The following is a 19,349-nucleotide window of genomic DNA, read 5'->3' on the forward strand; positions in this document are numbered from 1 at the left end:
AATACATCAAAAAGTCCCTCTGCTCCTATACAGCTCCCTCCTCCTCCTCATTCCTATACCACCACCATCAGAACATAAGTTTTCAAAACATTGATCCATGTCGCCCAGACTATTTCCATTTCAATCTATTTTTACACTGCGTGGAAGGAAGGTCATTTGCACCAGGGAATGGTTCATGTGTTTTGCAGCGAATGATGATAAATCGAAAGGCCGCGGTGAATAACGATAAAAAGGATTTGATAAGTTACCATTCTGTTGGCATTCACTCTTCTGTACCTCTGTCAGACTGAATCATGGCTCAGCGTTCTCCACACACTCAGATGGGGCACAATCTTGATTCAATCTGCACTTAAAAATAAACATTTGTGAACCAAAATCAAGAGTGTCTTGCACATTTTAAATCAGTTTGGGAGTAATCTCATCAGTGTGCATGCTCCAAGGTCAATGCTATTTTTATGGTATTTTTAAACACAATATAAATAAACAAGTTAAGAAGGAATACTGATAGATGAGAGTTTGTTCGAAGGCAGTATGTGCACAAAAACCTGTTCAAAGAACAGCCAGTATGGTTATCAGAAAGTATGAATTTGAATTGCTTAAGACATAAATATTCATTAAACTTTCTTTCTGTTGCTCAGGAATAATCTTAAAGCTAATCAATATTGTAAAGGTAATGAATAATTTATTTAATAGTATAATACATATGCTGCTGGCTCATAGGGACACTTGTTAACTGTGTTCAACACCATTAAAAATGTCTGAGAGGTTTCTTAGGGTCTGTGTCCCAGATAGCAAAATCTGCCTGGCCCACCACTGGGCCACATATTTGCTTGAGTTCTGGCCCAGTTCTGGCTGGGTCCCTGGCCCAGAACTGGTCCACACACTAAAAATTGGATCAAACTATTAAATCTGGGCCAGTTGTGGCCCACACCCAGTAAAATAGATCTTACATACTGACTTGGCCCAGATTTGGCCAGCACACTGTAAAGTGACCTAAATTGTTTATTTGGCCCAGGTCTGGCTAGCACAATGTAAAGTGACTTAAATTGCTTATTTGGCCCAGGTCTGGCTAGCACACTGTAAAGTGACTTAAATTGCTTATTTGGCCCAGGTCTGGCCCAGACCCTTTGTTTTATATGGCCGACAACATCTGCATGGTCCCTGGGCCAGATGTGGCCCAGAAACTGGTAAATATTGTATTTTTTTTATTTTTCAAGAAAAATACACCCATTTAAGAAGATTAAGAGCCTTTTATTAAAAAAATACACACATCACATTAATGTGAATTAACAGTTAACAAATACATAAATATGAACATGTTTTAACATGAACCAACAATTAACCAAATACATTGTAATTTTGAACATATTAATTCTTAACAAATTCAGTACACTTTACAAAAACCCAACAAATACAAACAGACATATACCTCTTACACAACACATTTTACAAGCACATAACCCACTTTATAAACAATTTAAAGGGATAGTTCACCCTTAAAATATAATTTTCTCATAAACCACTTACCCCTGTGTCGTTCTAAACAACCAAGTGCTCCGATTGTCTTCAGAATACATTTTTAGAATTTTTTTATGAAAACCGGGAGGCTTTTGTCTGTCCCATTGACTTAAGTTAGTCTCACAATCCATTTCCCAGAAAAGAATGAAAGACATCGCCAAAAAGGTCCATGTTCCATTAGTAGTTTAATAATAATATTATGAAGTGACAAGAACACTTTGTGCACAAAGAAAATAAAACGAACGATTTCAACAATTTGTTCTCCTCCTTAGATGTTGAAAGTTTATTCAAGACCAGACTACGGCGATGCTGCTGACATCACCTGCAGCTCACGTCACTTGCTGATGTGGTTACCAATGTTTTTTTTCTACGCTCTTTTTTTAAAGCATAATGCAAACATTGTAACAACACTTAAACAGCCCAAATAAATGTACAAATTACTTGGCAGCCTATTCTGTCTGTACGCTGGCAACTACGTCAGCAGGTGACGTCAGCAGCAGGTGACGTCAGCATGATGCGCCGTACTCTGGTCGTTAACAGGCTTTGAACGACCAAGGAGAAGAACAAACTGTTAAAAAAAAATTTTCATTGAAATACTGATGGGACACTGAACTTTTAGGCAATGTCTTTCATTCTTTTCTGTGAAACGGATTGTAAAACTAACTGAAATCAATGGGACGGACAGAAGCCTCCCAGTTTTCATCAAAAATATCTAAAAACGTGTTCTAAAGACAATCTAAGCACTTGTTGGTTTAGAACGACAGAGGGGAAGTGATTTATGATAAAATTGCAATTTTGGGGTGAACTATCCCCTTAAGCAATTACAGCGAGACAACATGTAAAACAAATTAATTAACATTTAAAGAAAAAAATCTCTCTCTCACACACACACGTCGGCATATGTGGTTTACCGGGACAATTTCATAGACACAATGCATTTTATACTGTACAAACTGTATATTATATTGCCTTAACTTACCCCAGTCCCTAAGCCCAACCATAACAAAAATCTGTTGGAAGTCTTTAATCTATGAAAAAGTATCACTTAGTATTGTGTCCCTGTAAAGCATGTTTATAGCATATTAAACATGTCATTATACACTATTCCCCATAAACCACATATAACAACCCATCCGCACACACACCTCTCACACACAAACCAAGTAATTAAAACAAGTTAAACACATTTAACCAAAACACCACCACTCCTTTTACAGAACAAAACATTCTCCTTTGCAGACACAAACACAGGCGCTAACACTAACTGCTTTTCTTTTGCTAAAGTTGTCTCTTGCATCCACCCTCTCGATCGAGCCACCTCTTCATTGTCCCCTCCACAACTGTAAGGGACCTTCTCCGAACTGCATCTTTAAAATAATTAATCCATATTGTCATTGTGAAATCTTTAACATTTAATGAGCATATTAAAAAGAAATGTCTAATTTTTATTAACAAATAATTAACATATATATTTACCAATCACTACCTCTCTGAGTTGGAGGGTGGCAAATAAAGTATTTTCCATCCAGTTTAGGCCAGGGAGTTGTCAGTCGCCCTCTTCAATGCCATGTGCAGTCTCGTACATCTGTCCCGCCAATAAGCCCCAACCAGTTAACCTGAAACAGATTTATAGTCTTAATAGTTGATCATAGTTTCATACAGGACACAGGTCATACAGTAGTTGATTGCTTATATCAAAGAGGTGATGCATGCTATTTTTTGTGTGCTAATTTAAGAAAAGTTGTGTGCAATCCATAGAGGTAAACTGTTGTGTGTTTGTTGAAGTCCAAGAAAAGAGATTTAAGTTGAAGAAGATAACTGGTGTCATTGTTTACTTACACTGTAAAAATGTCTGTAGAAATTACAGTATTACTGGGTATTACTGGCAACTAGCTGCCAGTAACTTACTGTAGATTTTACATTTATGTTATTTACTGGCAACAGTTTGTTCAAGTTAAATGAACATGAAACATTTTCAGTCTTTAACTTCTACAGTAAGTTAATTACAAATAATTTTTTACAGTGTAGGGTTTTGTACATTTGCACATCGTTCACATGTCTCTAACACTTACACATCAAAGGGTGTGTAAATTTGTGAATCTGAAAATACGTGCCCTGCTGAAAAAAACAGCATACCAGCAAGACCAGCATATGTTGTGTTTTGGTGCTGGTTTGCTAGTGAACACCAGCTAAAACAGCCTCAAACCAGCACCATCACCAAACCAGCATTAGCACCAGCATCCATTGCTGGTCATACCAGCAAGCCACAGCATATGTTGTGTTTTGGTGCTGTTATGCTGGTGACCACCAGCAAAGACCAGCATAATTCCCATGCTGGTTTGATGCTGGATTTTTCAGCAGGGTGCTCTTTAACTTCTTAACTACTTTAACTCAAATAAGGTTGTGTGTACTGCTCCTTTTTATGAAGACATGAACGTGTGTCTGAATTCTCTGCTTGATTATTAAAAACCTGTTAACCTGCACGAGGACGACGACTGGTTATTTACATCTTTCTAAATGGATTCAGCTTACTAACAACAATATTTAAGCTAACGTGATAGCTGGCTAAATGTGCAGGAAAATTCACGCTTTTGAATATGTAGCAAACAATTCCTTTTCATTGTTATCATGCATTTTTAACATATAAAAACTAAATCAGTGACTTACCAGTTATTGATGATGGTGTCTGTGTCGAACGGGAGCTCAGCTTTGTGCTCTGCTTGATTCAAATCATAACAGCAGTTGTGATGTTGCCGTTCAACAGCTAGAGGGCTGATTGCCACATCACGGAATCGGGCCGTGTACTGTATACTGTCCGTCTGAAGCATAAACATTTTTAAATTGCCGCCAAACAGCGTTACAACCGGCATGTGTCAGTTGCACTGGCATCGGGCCACATACAGAATTTCTGACATCATACACATCTTGGCAGTATCATATCAAACCATAATCGGTCCAGGCACAATGCAATGTAGTCGGTCCGACTACACAATGCCAGATTCGGCCCGATTACACTGAGACACTACTTTAGTAGACCCCGACTTCAGCTGAGTATGCTTACACTCGGGCCAACAGCTATAAATAGTGTTTACTACTGGTATACTATTTCCTCATCTGGGCCAGTTCTGGCGCATACACTAAAAATCTGTCCGGCTTTCAGCCGACACTGGCGGAAAAAAGCCAGAATCGGGCCAGAACTGACTGCTATCTGGGGTGTTTTCACTTCATTATTTGTACTCCACTGTTGTTTAGTACACTGTTAAAAATAAAGGTGTTTAAGATGTTCTTCAGAGTGATGCCATAGAAGAACCTTTTTAGTTCCTCAAAGAACCATTTATTGAAAGGTTCTTTAAAGAACCACTTCTTTATACATTTCATAATCTGAAGAACCTTTTTGGTACAGTATAATACAATGTGTTTGCATGGTTTATGGTTAAATTATTTTCCACATACTGTACATTTTTGTAGCTTTTGTGGCAGATTTCACTTTCTTCCTGAAACGCACAGTGTGAAAAGCTCTGTGTCCCTGATTGGCCAGTTAATCTGTATGTTGTAATTGGCCTTATTACTTCTGACCTCAAACAGAAATGTGACACTCCTTACCATGTTTGAAAGATTTGCACACAATGCAATGCTTACATTAGTTAACTTACAGGCTGTGAGTCAAAGAGGTGGGAATTATGATAATGTCGGTCTACTCTACATCACCAACCCCAGGAAGTAATCTGTTGCCTACAATCCGTGTGTTTGTAATAGTCATCGTTTACTTTGGGGTTTGTACCTTTCGCCTAACGTTAACATGTACTAATACACACTTACACACCAAAGGAAATGAAAAATGGTGAATCAGACCATTGGTGCTCCGATTAGTTTGAAGAGCTCAGATGGAAAACCCTGTGCGTCTGACATGTTTTCTTGTAAATTAGCATTTTTATCAGGCTTTATTTTCAGTGACTTACATGAAATGAAGTACACAAATAAAAAAAATCTCAATAAAAAAAAAAGGTCTCCAGTCACTCTTCATCGTCCTTTCTAAATAAAGGTAAATGGCTAAAAATTTGATCAATATCCTAATATATTCGCTTTAAAAAAACGTACCATATGCAAGTCCTCATTTATTCAATTTTCCTTAGTGCACTTTGCTGAAAATCATTGTGGCGTTCAGTGGATTCTGCCAATAAACCGGCATTTATGAATGGCTGTTTGCTTTGCTTACAACATGTACATTATTCTTTAAAAAGAAAGCCACTTGGTATGTTGTGATCTCATTCAATGACATTTATATATTTTAACATAAATCAAATGCTTTGCGGCCACTGTACAGCAATTCCTGAAATTACTTTGCCCACTTGTAAAAGATGCTACAGTATTTCACCGTAACAATCACCCATCAAACACTGTGTCTTATTGTAATTTTTTATTAAAATATTTAAAATCATGTTTTAATTAAAGATGCATGTACAAATTCTGTTCCTCTCCCTTCCTGATTTTCCCTTAGGACCGAATTCAAATTACACAGCAGCAGTTCCACAAATAGTTGGAAGTGGATTGTAATTGAAACACTGTAAGCCGTGAGGGGCTTTCTGGGCAACAATCTTATCCAATATTCAGTCCTTAAACCATGTTGGGCATTTCTTTGCCTCTATAAAAACTTAAATTTAATAGTGGACACGACATTCCAAACTTTTAGAGGAAGTTTTGCTTGCCCGACAAAAAACAAATAAGAACTTGGAAAGGGGTCTGCAAGGGGGTCATCCTATAACATTTACCCCCTTCAAAACTGACTACCTATCAAATGTTTAACATAATGGTCTGCCAGCGAGATAATATATACCAGCCACTCCAAAACCCTACAATGCAAATCAGCCCTTATGCTGAGTGTTTAGAAACTGTGCCAAGTTTAACTGTATATAAACTAAAGGTAGAGTTTGCCAACATCCCAGTCGGTACATAAAAATTGACGTATCATCCTGTAGTCTGACTGGGAGCGTTTAGAGAAAATGGTAAGGTTTTTTTCTCTTGCATGACGAAGCAAACAGTATCATTTGTCAAAATTAATGAATCCACATTGGTGCATTTATTGGAGGCAATAACTTTGAGTGCACTCTACAAAGAGACTTGATGTAAAGTTAAAATGAATAATGAAAACATCAAGGCATAAATAAAACAAGTCTGCATTATTGATTAGCTCCACAGGTCCAGTTTTTAGGCATGATTAAATCAGCTATAATTCTGTAGACCTTACATATAAGGTACCAGTGAAGTACAAGGTCAATAACAAGTCAAATGTGTTCGATCACAGACAGACAGGTCGAGTGAAGTAAACAACATCATGTATATGTGCATGTGCACACACACGCACGCACTTTTCAAGGCTGTGCGTTCGACAATGCGCATAGGGTGAATTCAGGTAGAGTGGGACATCAGGTTGAGTGGGACACTTAAGCTTTCGGGTACTGCAAGGGGTTAATTTTGTAAGCCAATCACAACAATTGTTACTATGTTGTAGCTGAATGTCTATTGAATATGAAATAAAGGTTGTGATTGGTGTGACATCACAGATGTGGGCTGGTTGTTATTTTTCAAATTGCTTCACTCCTGGGACCTCACGGTAAGTCATCCGGCAAGTGTAAATCTATTTTAGAATAATAAGGTTGATAATTCTGTCACTTATGATATAACAATAAAACTTTTGCTTGCACATACATTTATGCTGTCTGTGTATTAGAGATTAATAACAATGAGCATCTAACTGTATAAAATATTTGTGAAAATTAGATTCACAGCACTGTCCCACTCAACCTGAAAGTGTTAGGTTGAGTGGGACAGTGCATTTCAGGTTGAGTGGGACAGTTTTAGGGCTAATGCAAGCACACACTACGGCCATTTCATGAACAAAAAATTAAATTTTAAAGTTATAAGTAATAATAATGTGTCTGAATATAACATTTTTATAAATTTAGAAGTGGTGGTAACCAGCCAGCCTAATGAGAACGCACATACCTCTACCCTCACAACTGGGCCAGCCCCACATGCCTCCACCCTCACAACTAGGCCAGCCCCCGATGCCTCCACCCTCACAACTAGGCCAGCCCCCCATGCCTCCACCTTCACAACTAGGCCAGCTCCCCATGCCTCCACCCTCACAAATAGGCCAGCCCCCCATGCCTCCACCCTCACAACTAGGCCAGCCTCCAATGCCTCCACCTTCACAACTGGGCCAGCCCCCCATGCCTCCACCCTCACAACTAGGCCAGCCTCCCATGCCTCCACCCTCACAACTAGGCCAGCCCCCCATGCCTCCACCCTTACAACTAGGCCAGCCCCCCATGGCTCCACCCTCAAAACTAGGCCAGCATCTCATGCCTCTGACCTCACAACTAGGCCAGCCACCAATGCCTCCACCCTCACGACTAGGCCAGCCTCCCATGCCTTCACAACTGGGCCAGCACCCCATACCTCCACCCTCACAACTAGGCCAGCCCCCCATGCCTCCACCCTCACAACTAGGCCAGCCCCCCATGCCTCCACCCTCAAAACTAGGCCAGCCCCACATGCCTCCACCCCCACAACTAGGCCAGCCCCCCATGCCTCCACCTTCACAACTGGGCCAGCACCTCATGCCTCCACCATCACAACTGGGCCACCCTCTCTACCCAGCACTTCAACAGCTGAGCAGGCTTCCATTGTAAGGTTCTCAGACCTTATTGAAGTACCTACAAGAGAGAGGGGAAAGAAGAGGATGATGGCGAGGCCACCCAGCTACCACCTAACAAGCCAGGAACACTTCAAATTTATCCAGGCGAAAGCAGAAAAAAAGAAAACAAAAACAACCAAAGTGCGTAAGCCTGCTGGTGTCCGCCCCCAAAAAGCTGCTGTTCCTCCAATGCAAACAGTTCAGGAAAGTGACCCCTGTACTGGTTGCAAGGGCGTTTATGGGGATGCAAGCGACCCAAAGGCCAATGATGAATGGGTGGCTTGCTGCCACTGCCAACGGTGGTATCATGAGTCCTGCGGAGAGCTCAACGGACTTATGGATGACGATGACTTCATCTGTCTTGAATGTGTTCACTGAAGTTGTTAAAAGGTTCTAAAAAGATGTTCCAAAAGGAAAAGGAAAGTTCCATTTATTGAATGTAGAGTGAAGTTTACAATGTTACAATTTTTGCATTAGTTCCAGAAATGCATTTTTAAAAAATTCTTCCAAGTATTCATTAGTTGAAGGTCTCCGTGTTGTATTTTGCGGTTCATAATGCGCCACACATTTTTAATGCATGTATTCTGGTTTTATTTACGTTTTACACAATGTCAAAACTTTATTGGAATTGTATTTGTCATGTTCATTTTAACCATAAAATAGTGTCCCACTTTTCCTAACAAAGTGTCCCACTCAACCTGATTGCTTCCAGTTTGCTGAAGAGGGTGTCAGATGATGTTTAAAGATGAACTGTTTGTTAATAAATTCATAAATTGAAAAAAATTCACCATAGTGACCTTTATTACAATCTATTTAAACAAAACACATACAATTTTAATACATTCTAACTGATTTAGGTTGTTTAAAATGCAATTTACCAAAAAGTGTCCCACTTTACCTGACTTCACCCTACGTTTGCGTACATTTTAAAAACAGACTACACTTCGGGCATTATATATCCAACGTCAGATTATCTAAAAAGCATCTTGTTTTCTATTGTTTTCCACAGTATGTTACTTTTTTGTGATAAAATTTATCAACAGATGGCTGTATGTCTGTGTGGGTAAAGGCACTGGTGAATCTTTGACTGAAGCATCTCTGGACTATGAACACATTTTTTAACATTACTGAGACAGCATCTTTAAATCTTACCTTATTTTCTGAGCAACTGTGGTATTTAACCTCTTTTCTCCTTTAACATGAAATCACAGAGGTCACACTTAGTGCTGACCACAAATAACAACTACACAAACAAGAGAGAGCCCATTTGCAAATGCTTTGGCAATACAAACGTACAGTATTTGTCATGCCAAAAATATTTAAAATTACTAACCCTTGGCTATGTATACTGTGTTAGACTTGATGAGACTAGCTCTAGTGCACTTATGATTTGCTGTACTTCTGTTGCTCGAATTGCTCCTGTTGTTACCTCATTTGTAAGCCGCTTTGGACAAAAGCGGCTGCTTAATGACTAAATGTAAATGGCAATAAAGGCCACGTAAATTCAAAATGAAAACTGAGAAAGCATTTTAAATGCCCTTGGTTTAAAAAAAAAAAATCACACACTTTCTTCCAACAATTGCAACATTGACTTATATCACATAAGTGTTAGGGGTTTTCAGGGAAATGAACCCAAGCGCAGACGTAGATAACACCACAGGACTTTATTAACAAAACAAGGTAAAATACAGGAAAACAAAACCCACGAGGGGGCAAACAAAACAGAGTAAACACAAACTACACAAAACTTCAAAATGTTTAAACAAACTGGACTATATCCTTTCAATAACAAAATACTCACGGACAGAACAAAACGAACCCGTACAAGACCCAAACACAAAAGCCGTTTCTCATTATGCGTTCTTGTCTGTACTTGCGTTCTTGTGGACTTGTGAAACGTCATTAGTCGCGGCCCAACTACTGTTCCAATTCAAAGTTCGCATTAAGCCCAAGTTCACATAAAATCCCCGGATGTGTTCTTGATCCGCCCATTTTATCAAAGATGCATCAGAGGAGACTTGTGGGGACTTATGACAGCGAAGTTTCCCAGAATGCATTCGCGTCAGGAGTTCGTTCTTCTGAGTCTGAACTTGCAAGTTCGAACTACGAAGGACACAAGTTCGAGTTTGGCGTACTTGGTATTGAGAAACGGCTAAGGACTTTAAATAGGGAAAACTAAATGACACACACCTGAAAAAAATCACAAGTAAGGGATCTGGGAAAAAGTGACGAGACCCGAGAAATGCGTGGTCAGAATAAACCAATACTAAAACCACGCATCTCCCACATGAAACATTGTACTTTCAGAACCCTGCCATGCTGAACTAGATCTAAATACAAACAAGGATCTGACAGGATCCTGACAATAAGTACCAAAGAAATTACAGGTAAACAAATAGAAATTGTCACGGTGAAATCCGTGTCATGTTTTGTGTATGTTCCGATTACGTCACCTGGACAATTCATTGATTCCTCATCACACCTGCACCTCATTAGTCTGTCTGTATTTATACCCCTATGTGTTGTACTCACTTGCCGGATGATTGTTGCTGATGTCATGTTTGTTTCCAGTGTTCCAGTCGTTGTTCTTACCTGCCCGTGTTATTCCTCGTGTTTGATTTCATGTTATTTATATTAAATGTTACCCTTTTGTGTGAACCCTGCGTTTGTATCCTTACTCGTGTTCCCGTTCGTGACAGAATCATTCAGCCAGTGAAGGAAGCACCAGGTTCGAGGATCGGATCGATTCCAGAGATTCCCCTGCTGGTACTGTCGTCTGGGTCGGTTCCTGAGAGGTCCACCACTATGCTCGTTTTGGGGCTAGAGAACGGATGCCACGCTCGATTTTTCCCCGAGGTGGTCGCCACCGTAGTGGAGCCCCTTTCCTCGGAATGGTGGGAGTCGATCCCCAGGATGACCTGATCCCCGTCGGTTCCCAGGAGGGTGGAGTCTTCGGAGTCGGTCCCTGAGATGGCCACTGATTACGTCACCTGGACAATTCATTGATTCCTCATCACACCTGCACCTCATTAGTCTGTCTGTATTTATACCCCTATGTGTTGTACTCATTTGCCGGATGATTGTCGCTGATGTCATGTTTGTTTCCAGTGTTTCAGTCATTGTTCTTACCTGCCCGTGTTATTCCTCGTGTTTGATTTCATGTTATTTATATTAAATGTTACCCTTTCATGTGAACCCTGCGTTTGTGTCCTTACTCGTGTTCCCGTTCGTGACAGAAATAGATTATAACAAATATGTAAGGAATTAATACTCTTCCAAATCATCACAAATGTAAATGATCATCTTAAATGCACATTTTTACCCAACAATCGACAGCTTTTTCTATGCGGTTTGGCCATTCGTCCAACACAAACGCAGAAACAGGACACTGTAACCAAACATTTTTGAAAACTCCTGTTCAAGGTGAAGATTTTCACAAACTCCAATGCAATCTCATGGCAATTCGTATGCATTTTATGAGGTGGCTAAGTCATATTAATTCATATGACCACACGCATTTGCTTTCGCCCTGTTATGTTAGGGTGAGGGGTTGGGTTCCTTTTTGTTTTTTTATTACAATCGAATGTTTTTGTATGATTTACTTGCGTACAAATTCATACTAATTAGCCAACTGTAAAATGTGTACCAATTCCTGTGAGATCAGGTTGGAAACTATGTTTGCAGTGTTGTCGTGTAGTCATTTTTACTGGAGATTTTGGCTTGTGTGCAGCCTGTGCACTGCTATCTCCTTTGTTTACATGAAGCTAGTCTGTGCAATGGATTCTGATTGGCCAACATAGCTTTCTAGTTAGGGTTATATTGCCACCTGTTGGTTTGGCAGCACTTCATTGCATGTTTTTGCATTAAAAACTGACAAGTAAAACTATAATTTCTGACTAATTGAAAAAAAACATTGTAGAAATGATTTATAAAAAGAAACTGGAGAGGGAGAGAGAGAGAGAGAGAGAGTGAGAGAGAGAGAGAGAGAGAGAGAGAGAGAGAGAGAGAGAGAGAGAGAGAGAGAGAGAGAGAGAGAGAGGTATAAACAGTGTGACGAGATGCTGGAGAGCAGCTTGTCTGATTACTGCTGATTAAGCTCTATAATTGGAGTTCTCCAAAACAAGATGACCTCTGCTTTGTTTACTGATGGGATTAATTGTGGCCTGGCAGAATTAAAAATCCCAGCTGAATTAATTCCTTCCTCATTAGACTGAAGCTTTTAAAATGCAGGCCGCATAAAATTTGTCCTGAGTCCCCAGCGAGTCGGATTAAAGTTCAGTGCTGTTTTTAAATTGCTCTGATACTACAAACATGTGCTGGTAACACAGTCTCACCCCATGGCGTCAATATTTGACGACACTTGACCATGCGTCAATATGTTGACGCGGAGGGTATACCTTTCGCGTCATTTTTTGACGAACTGGGGACTTCAATACTATTACGTCCGTTGCATTCTCTTTCCTATTTTCTTACCATTTTCGCATCGGTTTAGGGTTAGATTACGCAAAATTAAACAGTGTACGCGAAATTAAACAGTTGTCACCTGGCGTTGGGGTTAGAGTTAGGTACGCGAAATTAAACAGTTGTCACCTGGCGTTGGGGTTAGAGTTAGGTTTGGGTAGGGATGTCATTATGTAAATCTAACCCTAAACCGACGCGAAAATGGTAAGAAAATAGGAAAGAGAATGCAACGGACTTAATAGTATTGAAGTCCCCAGTTCGTCAAAAAATGACGCGAAAGGTATACCCTCCACGTCAACATATTGACGCATGGTCAAGTGTCGTCAAATATTGACGCCATGGGGTGAGACTGGGTTGGTGCTGGAAGAACCAAGGCAGGACCACAATATGACATACAAGTACGTCATAAAATAAATAATAAGAGCTCATCTAATATTCTGGGATGATTTGAATCTGATGGCCATCATTTACACAATTTACAAAAGTTGCCAAGTATCTTATTTCTTAAAACTTCTTTAACAATGCCTTGAACCAAAACAAACAGTTTCATTATGAATTGCAATATTCACAGGGAACATGCAAATAAATAAAAAGTAGCTGTACGTTCACACTGCCGCCGGCAAGAGCACAAACAAAACAAAAAAACGTTCCGGCTGCCCTGCCAATGACGCTATAGTAAAAGTGTGGTGGACGCTCTGATGCTCAAATGGATTCTCTGGAATCCTCTCAAGTGGAGGTTCCCGCCTTCCAATTGGTTCTCACTGAACATTTCCACCTTTTGAACCGCGTCATAGCTCATTACCATAGGCTGTTTCTCAATATGCGTTGTTCAGCGATCTTCCGTCCTTGTGTCCTCGCTCTACGTCATCATTGACAGTCAAAGTTCAATTCCAATTCTCAAGAACGCAAGTTCAGAGGACACGTGGAAATTAGTTCTTGATATCGAGAATGCATCGACTGCAGACTTGCGCGTTGAAATCTGGGGATGTCACATGACCAGCAGGAAGATCGCACACATCTCAATTCTCACAAGTGCGTTCTGTGTTCTCGCGACCTTCTGAGTTCGTTCTTCCAAGGTGCTTGGAATTTAGAGACAGCCATTGAAAATGAATGATTTCCGGCTACTTTGACGCTCTCGCCATGGCGATGTGAACGCACAGTAACACCTTGAATGTAATTGTTGACCGATATGTTTTTTTTTATTATTACTGATACTGAGAAAGCTATGTGGACAATTGGCCAAAATGGATAAAATACATAAGGCAAAATACCTGCTGATCTGACACCTCACAGCACTTTAACCTCTCGACGCGCACTAGCTCGCGGACGGAAGGACGTCAGTTTTTTTTAATGCTGCTAGCAATATATATATAGCCTACTGTGTACAAACAAGAATAATAATAACACTACTATACATCGTTTAAAAGGTCTAAGGGTTTAGCATCAGTGTATGGTGTCCGTTTTGAGATTAAATTGCTCTAGTATCATAAATATAGTATTTTATTACAGAAGTCCAGATAACAACATGCATAATATAAACTGACTCCTTACCTTTGTGCTGGTATAAGGAACGCGAATCGAATCCAGTCTGTTTCAGATGTGTGAATAACCCATAAAAACTCTCCAACAAAGTACATCCAATGACCACTGTTGTCCACAAATGCGTATAATCTGTGAAATATGGATATATTTTCCATTGTTTACATCAGATTTCAGATGCACGTCTTGTAATAGATTATAATATACAATCTGAGGACTATTTACATCGTAACACTTGTATATGAGAGCACACTCGCGTTCAAAACCAGCGCTCAAGCATGATTGTACAAGTAGGCGGGAGTATAATACATAATATCCAAACAGCGCTGTCTAATATCGTGACGTCATCTGACTCGCGCGTTCCTCCAATGACTTCATGGAAAATATTGATAGACAGAACGTGTAGCCAATTAGAACACGAATTCAACGATCTTTGTGTGAAGCTTTATTTCCTGGTGTGGATACGGCATTTTATACGCTTATATAAGGATAAACAATAAAAAGAACGAACGTTTATGCATGTAAACAAAAGACTTTTATTTTGTGGCTGACTGGCACTTAGAAAAGGCACTAGTCTTACAAAAACTCTTGCAAGAACCTTTTGGGTCTATTGACTTCAAACGTGAAATATAACTTCTTTAGACTTGTGGCTTTGGCCTCATTGCATTTCTAGGTTTCACACATATATTTATCATTAAGATTTTTAGTGTTAAAAAAGATGTTATGCAAAAAAAAAATGTATTACAATGTACTTCAGCCTCTCTAACTTTTTTTTATATCTTAAAATAATTTTGAAACATGGAAAACGAAGCTCAAAGTGTCTTCTATCTAATGATACCACAGTTATGCTTATACTATAAATGGTTTAGTAAAAACAGCCCTTTTAGTGAAAGTAGGTATTTTCATGGTTTCGGGCCAGAATGGGGGTGCTTTTCAAGAGGTTAAAAAAAAGACTTTGCTGCATGCAGGAGTGTTGTTGTAACACAATGTATATTAAAAAGTGTATAATGATTGATCGTTTTACAGTCTGTCACACGCTGGCTTTACATCTGAGTGTCTTTGTATTATAAATAACTAATTTAAGAAACAGAAAGTGTCTGTCAATTGCATAAGTGTGCATTTGATTTTAAGCAAAAATAATTTAGAAATGTTAAAAAATACGGTAACACTTTATTTTACGACCCGCAAAGTACCGCGTAATTAAACCGAATTTACAGCGTACCTATTTGTAACAACCGGGTAGGTAACCTGTAGGTATAAGGGAATAATATTTTAAGTTTGGGGTAATAAGGGGGTAAGAATATGAAGAATTATAAATTATTTATACTCTAAGTATTTTATAACAACAGGGTACCTATTGTAATATTACGTGGTATGTATGACTTAGTCAAGTCTATGGGGAAATTATGTTTTATTTATTTTTTATTGTGAATTTTTCATATTGACTACTGAATGTTCTATACAGTCAATGTCTACGAGCCACATCGGCAAATAAATATAACAGCATATCACTTTTATTTTAGTAGCCTATATTACTTGCTTTTAATAACAAAAGTCAAGCTGATTTAATGTGGTTATCTTTTTTTAAGGTAAGTACAATAAAAATAGCAACTTATTCCCTATTTACCAGGAAACTCCTACATTTGCGGACATATTTGAAGTGGTGCTTTGCAATTTATTTACTGTAAACACAAGTATTTTAGCCAAATATAATTTATGCAATGGCAAACCAGAATGAAACAACAGCAGATATCAGCTCCCGCTAAAGCAAAAGACGACTACATGCGTAGGTTACTGCGCAGGTGTAGAGCGCGCGGTCGTCTGCAGGAGGTTTGCTGGAACGCGATCCTGAGGTGAAATTTCTTTAAGAGGTTTTAAAAACGTTCTACACTGTGGAGTACAGCTGCGAGTGATGTTAGCAGGTTCCGCATGCTGGATAAGGTGACTGGTTTTGTTAATACATGACTCACGCATTTCAAACAATGTTTTTCAAGAAAGTTGCTAGCTAACGGTAGCAGGTTAGCTAGCACATAAGTAAGCCTAACATTTATAAACGTAACTGGCTTAGAAAACTCTGTTTCTGTCAAGGCACAGTGAAGAAACATTTACTGAAGGCTTTCATTTATGTTTTTTTATATGTAATGCAGAACAGCATTTGTGAGACGACATCAACTCGTCATCCGAGTGGACAAGAACACCAACAGAGGAAGCCAAGCCGCAAAAACAATGAAAAATTGTCATGACTTTTTATTTTAAATAAAAGTTATGTGATAATAAACATTAAGTGTTGGCTTAATTATAGTGTTTTAAAGATGTTTTGAAATAAGTTGTTTTAAAATAAAAATAACAATATTCTGTATGTTTATGGTATTTACCCTATAACATTTATTAACAAGAGGTGAACAAAGCACCACTTTAGTTTACAGCCCGCAAATATGAGAGTTACCTGGTACATACACAGAACAAGCGGGGAATAAGCCCCACTTCAATTTACAGCCCGCAAATATAAGAGTTACCTGGTACATACACAGAACAATCGGGGAATAAGCCCCACTTCAATTTACAGCCCGCAAATATAAGAGTTACCTGGTACATACACAGAACAATCGGGGAATAAGCCCCACTTCAATTTACAGCCCGCAAATATAAGAGTTACCTGGTAACTCCTGTATACATATACAGATCAAAGAGGTACAAGTTGCTATTATCTTTATTGTGTGTTATATTTTATTTGCCGACGTGGCTTGTAGACATCAACTGTAGGCTATACAAAACACTTCATCAGGTAAGTAGCAAATATGAAAAAAAAAAACTATTACACATAGACCATATTACCCATAGACGTAAGTCATACATACCACGTAATATTACAATAGGTACCCTGTAGTTATGAAATACTTAGAGAATATTTTTCCATATATTCTTACCCCCTTATTACCCCAAACTTAAAATATTATTCCCTTATAACTACAAGTACGTACTGTAGAGGTACTCTGTTGTTACAAATAGGTACGCTGTAAATTCGGTTTAATTACGCGGTACTTTGCGGGTCGTAAAATAAAGTGTTACCAAAAATACTACTATACACGGGTTTCCTGTTTACAAACATTACAGGGTGCATGCACATCCTGGAGGCAGAAAGCCTGATTGGTGAGCTGGTCCGCTACTGCAACAACCTTAAGTATTGATGCTTTCTTTATTGTTTGTATATAAATAAAATTTGATTTTAGTTGGATCTGTGTTTCTGTCTTTAATTTTGCAGTGTTACTGTGATGCATGTATGAAATATAATGTTAGGCTAGTAACTTAATAGTCGCATCTGCTGGTATGTTAACCTGCAGCACCCAGCACTGGCTCTGTTGGTACTATTATCCACGCAACAACTCCTTGCCATTTTGACACCGCTTGTAGCCTACAACACAAGGCACATCTCTTCTTTTTGCCTCTAGGTTGCATGCGCAAGCAGTGATGACATCACTGAGAAATCCATGTATAGTTTTATGAGGGAATTCACAATTCATTCTAGAGACGGTGAATAAGTATCTAAACCCTTCGTTTAACAAAGCTTCTACATTGTTCCTTTACATTGTACATTTTATCAATGAGACCTTAAAGTATGTGAACCAGAAGTCACGATCAACTTAATTTTTTGTGTTGTGACGTATTTCCGAGCTAAACAGAATAACATGTGTGGCTTGTTTTCCACTGTGATTAAATATAGAAAAGTAGGCGTTTCATTCAGAAATGGAACTGGTATCAGACTGACATTTGTAGGGGGCGGAGTTAACGAATGGTCCCACCCAAACCGTCTAGCTGACATCATCAGAGAATGATTGTCACATGAGGACGAAAGTACATTTTCAGATGTTGATTGAAGTCTATGAGGGCACGTGGATAAAAAAGATTACTTACACAGATAAATTGTTTATAATAAACACTGTTATATTCCACAAAAACAAAAGAATTGTCAGTTTTGATTTCATTGGGACTTTAAAGGGACACAAGGCAGCATTTTTATGTTAATAAATCATCTTCGTAAGTCGGTATATGGTTAAATGACTCATTACATGACGAATGAAGACTCTCTCGCCCGCCCCTACCGTCTGTAGGAAGAATACCCCACTTGCAAGTTCGCTGTATCCGACCCGGTGTCCTTCAGTCTGTAAAGTCTCAGATATAGAAAGCATTTACTCCCAGACACTAGGGGAAGCTAGTAGAGAAATTATACTCAGACTTGCCTTGTGTGCCTTTAACACTCAAAAGTCCTAAAGTGGAATGCGGGGAGGGTTTTGAAACAGGTCTGGTTCCTATCGTCAGGATTTAAAACGCGCCCAGGTTTGCTATTGATGCGTTCCACCACGGGGACTCCGCAAATGAGCTGTCCTCAACCTGAAGAAATGTAGCCCTAAGTTGCGTGAAGGATCCTCTATAGGGATACGCTGTCCCTCAGCATGAAGCATGGATTTAATCACTTAACCTGTCAGCGCACACGAGTAGTAAATAAAAAACCCTCCTCCCACAAGACCTTTCTCAGAAAGCTCAGAAAGACACGCGGAGGAACATATTTCCATTAACACTGACAGCCGTTCTTAAATGTTTAATTTCTCTTCCCTCAACTAGCGAGAACACTGTGACCCAACAGCAAGAGAGACTTTATTACCGCGTGGCTAATGGTCCAGGGCAACACAGCTTTTTAATTTCAAAACATCAGCATTAGGAAGATAATAAACAAACTCCAAATGCGACAAGACGGTTAATTATGATGTCGCAGCTGACGTGCAGATTTGCATTAATATTACACTTGGTGGAATCAAAGATGCTATCAGTTAGTAAGTTTGGAGAACAAAGGCCAACATGCCAAGTGCTGACTTACCAGTGCTGTGCACCCAGGTGAAAAAGAAATATATTTAAATAGTATTTTTTGGGACATACTTAATATATTTAAAAGCTACTATACTAAATGCATATTAAATGTATTATATTGAACCCACTTCAAATATATTAAATGCATTTCAAGATATATTTAAAGTCAATTTTAATCTATTTGCATTATATTTAATATATTGAAATTGTGTTAAATTGGAACAACTTCAAATATATTTAGTGCAATTTAAGTGTACTTCTTTAAAATTCA

The 19,349-nt window shown here is 38.9% G+C and overlaps 2 long non-coding RNA genes across 2 annotated transcripts; one reads left to right on the plus strand and one right to left on the minus strand.

The window, feature by feature from the left end:
• Window positions 1-1,635: 1,635 nt before the first annotated feature.
• Window positions 1,636-4,733, minus strand: LOC135747148 (uncharacterized). The gene is made up of 3 exons (XR_010531699.2): window positions 4,186-4,733; window positions 2,995-3,134; window positions 1,636-2,885 (listed from the first exon to the last, which is right to left on the minus strand). It is a non-coding gene; the product is annotated as an uncharacterized lncRNA (long non-coding RNA).
• Window positions 4,734-15,719: 10,986 nt separating this feature from the next.
• On the plus strand, window positions 15,720-16,621 carry LOC141282764 (uncharacterized). The gene is made up of 2 exons (XR_012337672.1): window positions 15,720-16,156; window positions 16,363-16,621. It is a non-coding gene; the product is annotated as an uncharacterized lncRNA (long non-coding RNA).
• Window positions 16,622-19,349: the final 2,728 nt, after the last annotated feature.

Source organism: Paramisgurnus dabryanus, chromosome 1 (genome assembly GCF_030506205.2).
Source record: "Paramisgurnus dabryanus chromosome 1, PD_genome_1.1, whole genome shotgun sequence".
Classification (NCBI taxonomy): Eukaryota; Metazoa; Chordata; class Actinopteri; order Cypriniformes; family Cobitidae; genus Paramisgurnus; species Paramisgurnus dabryanus.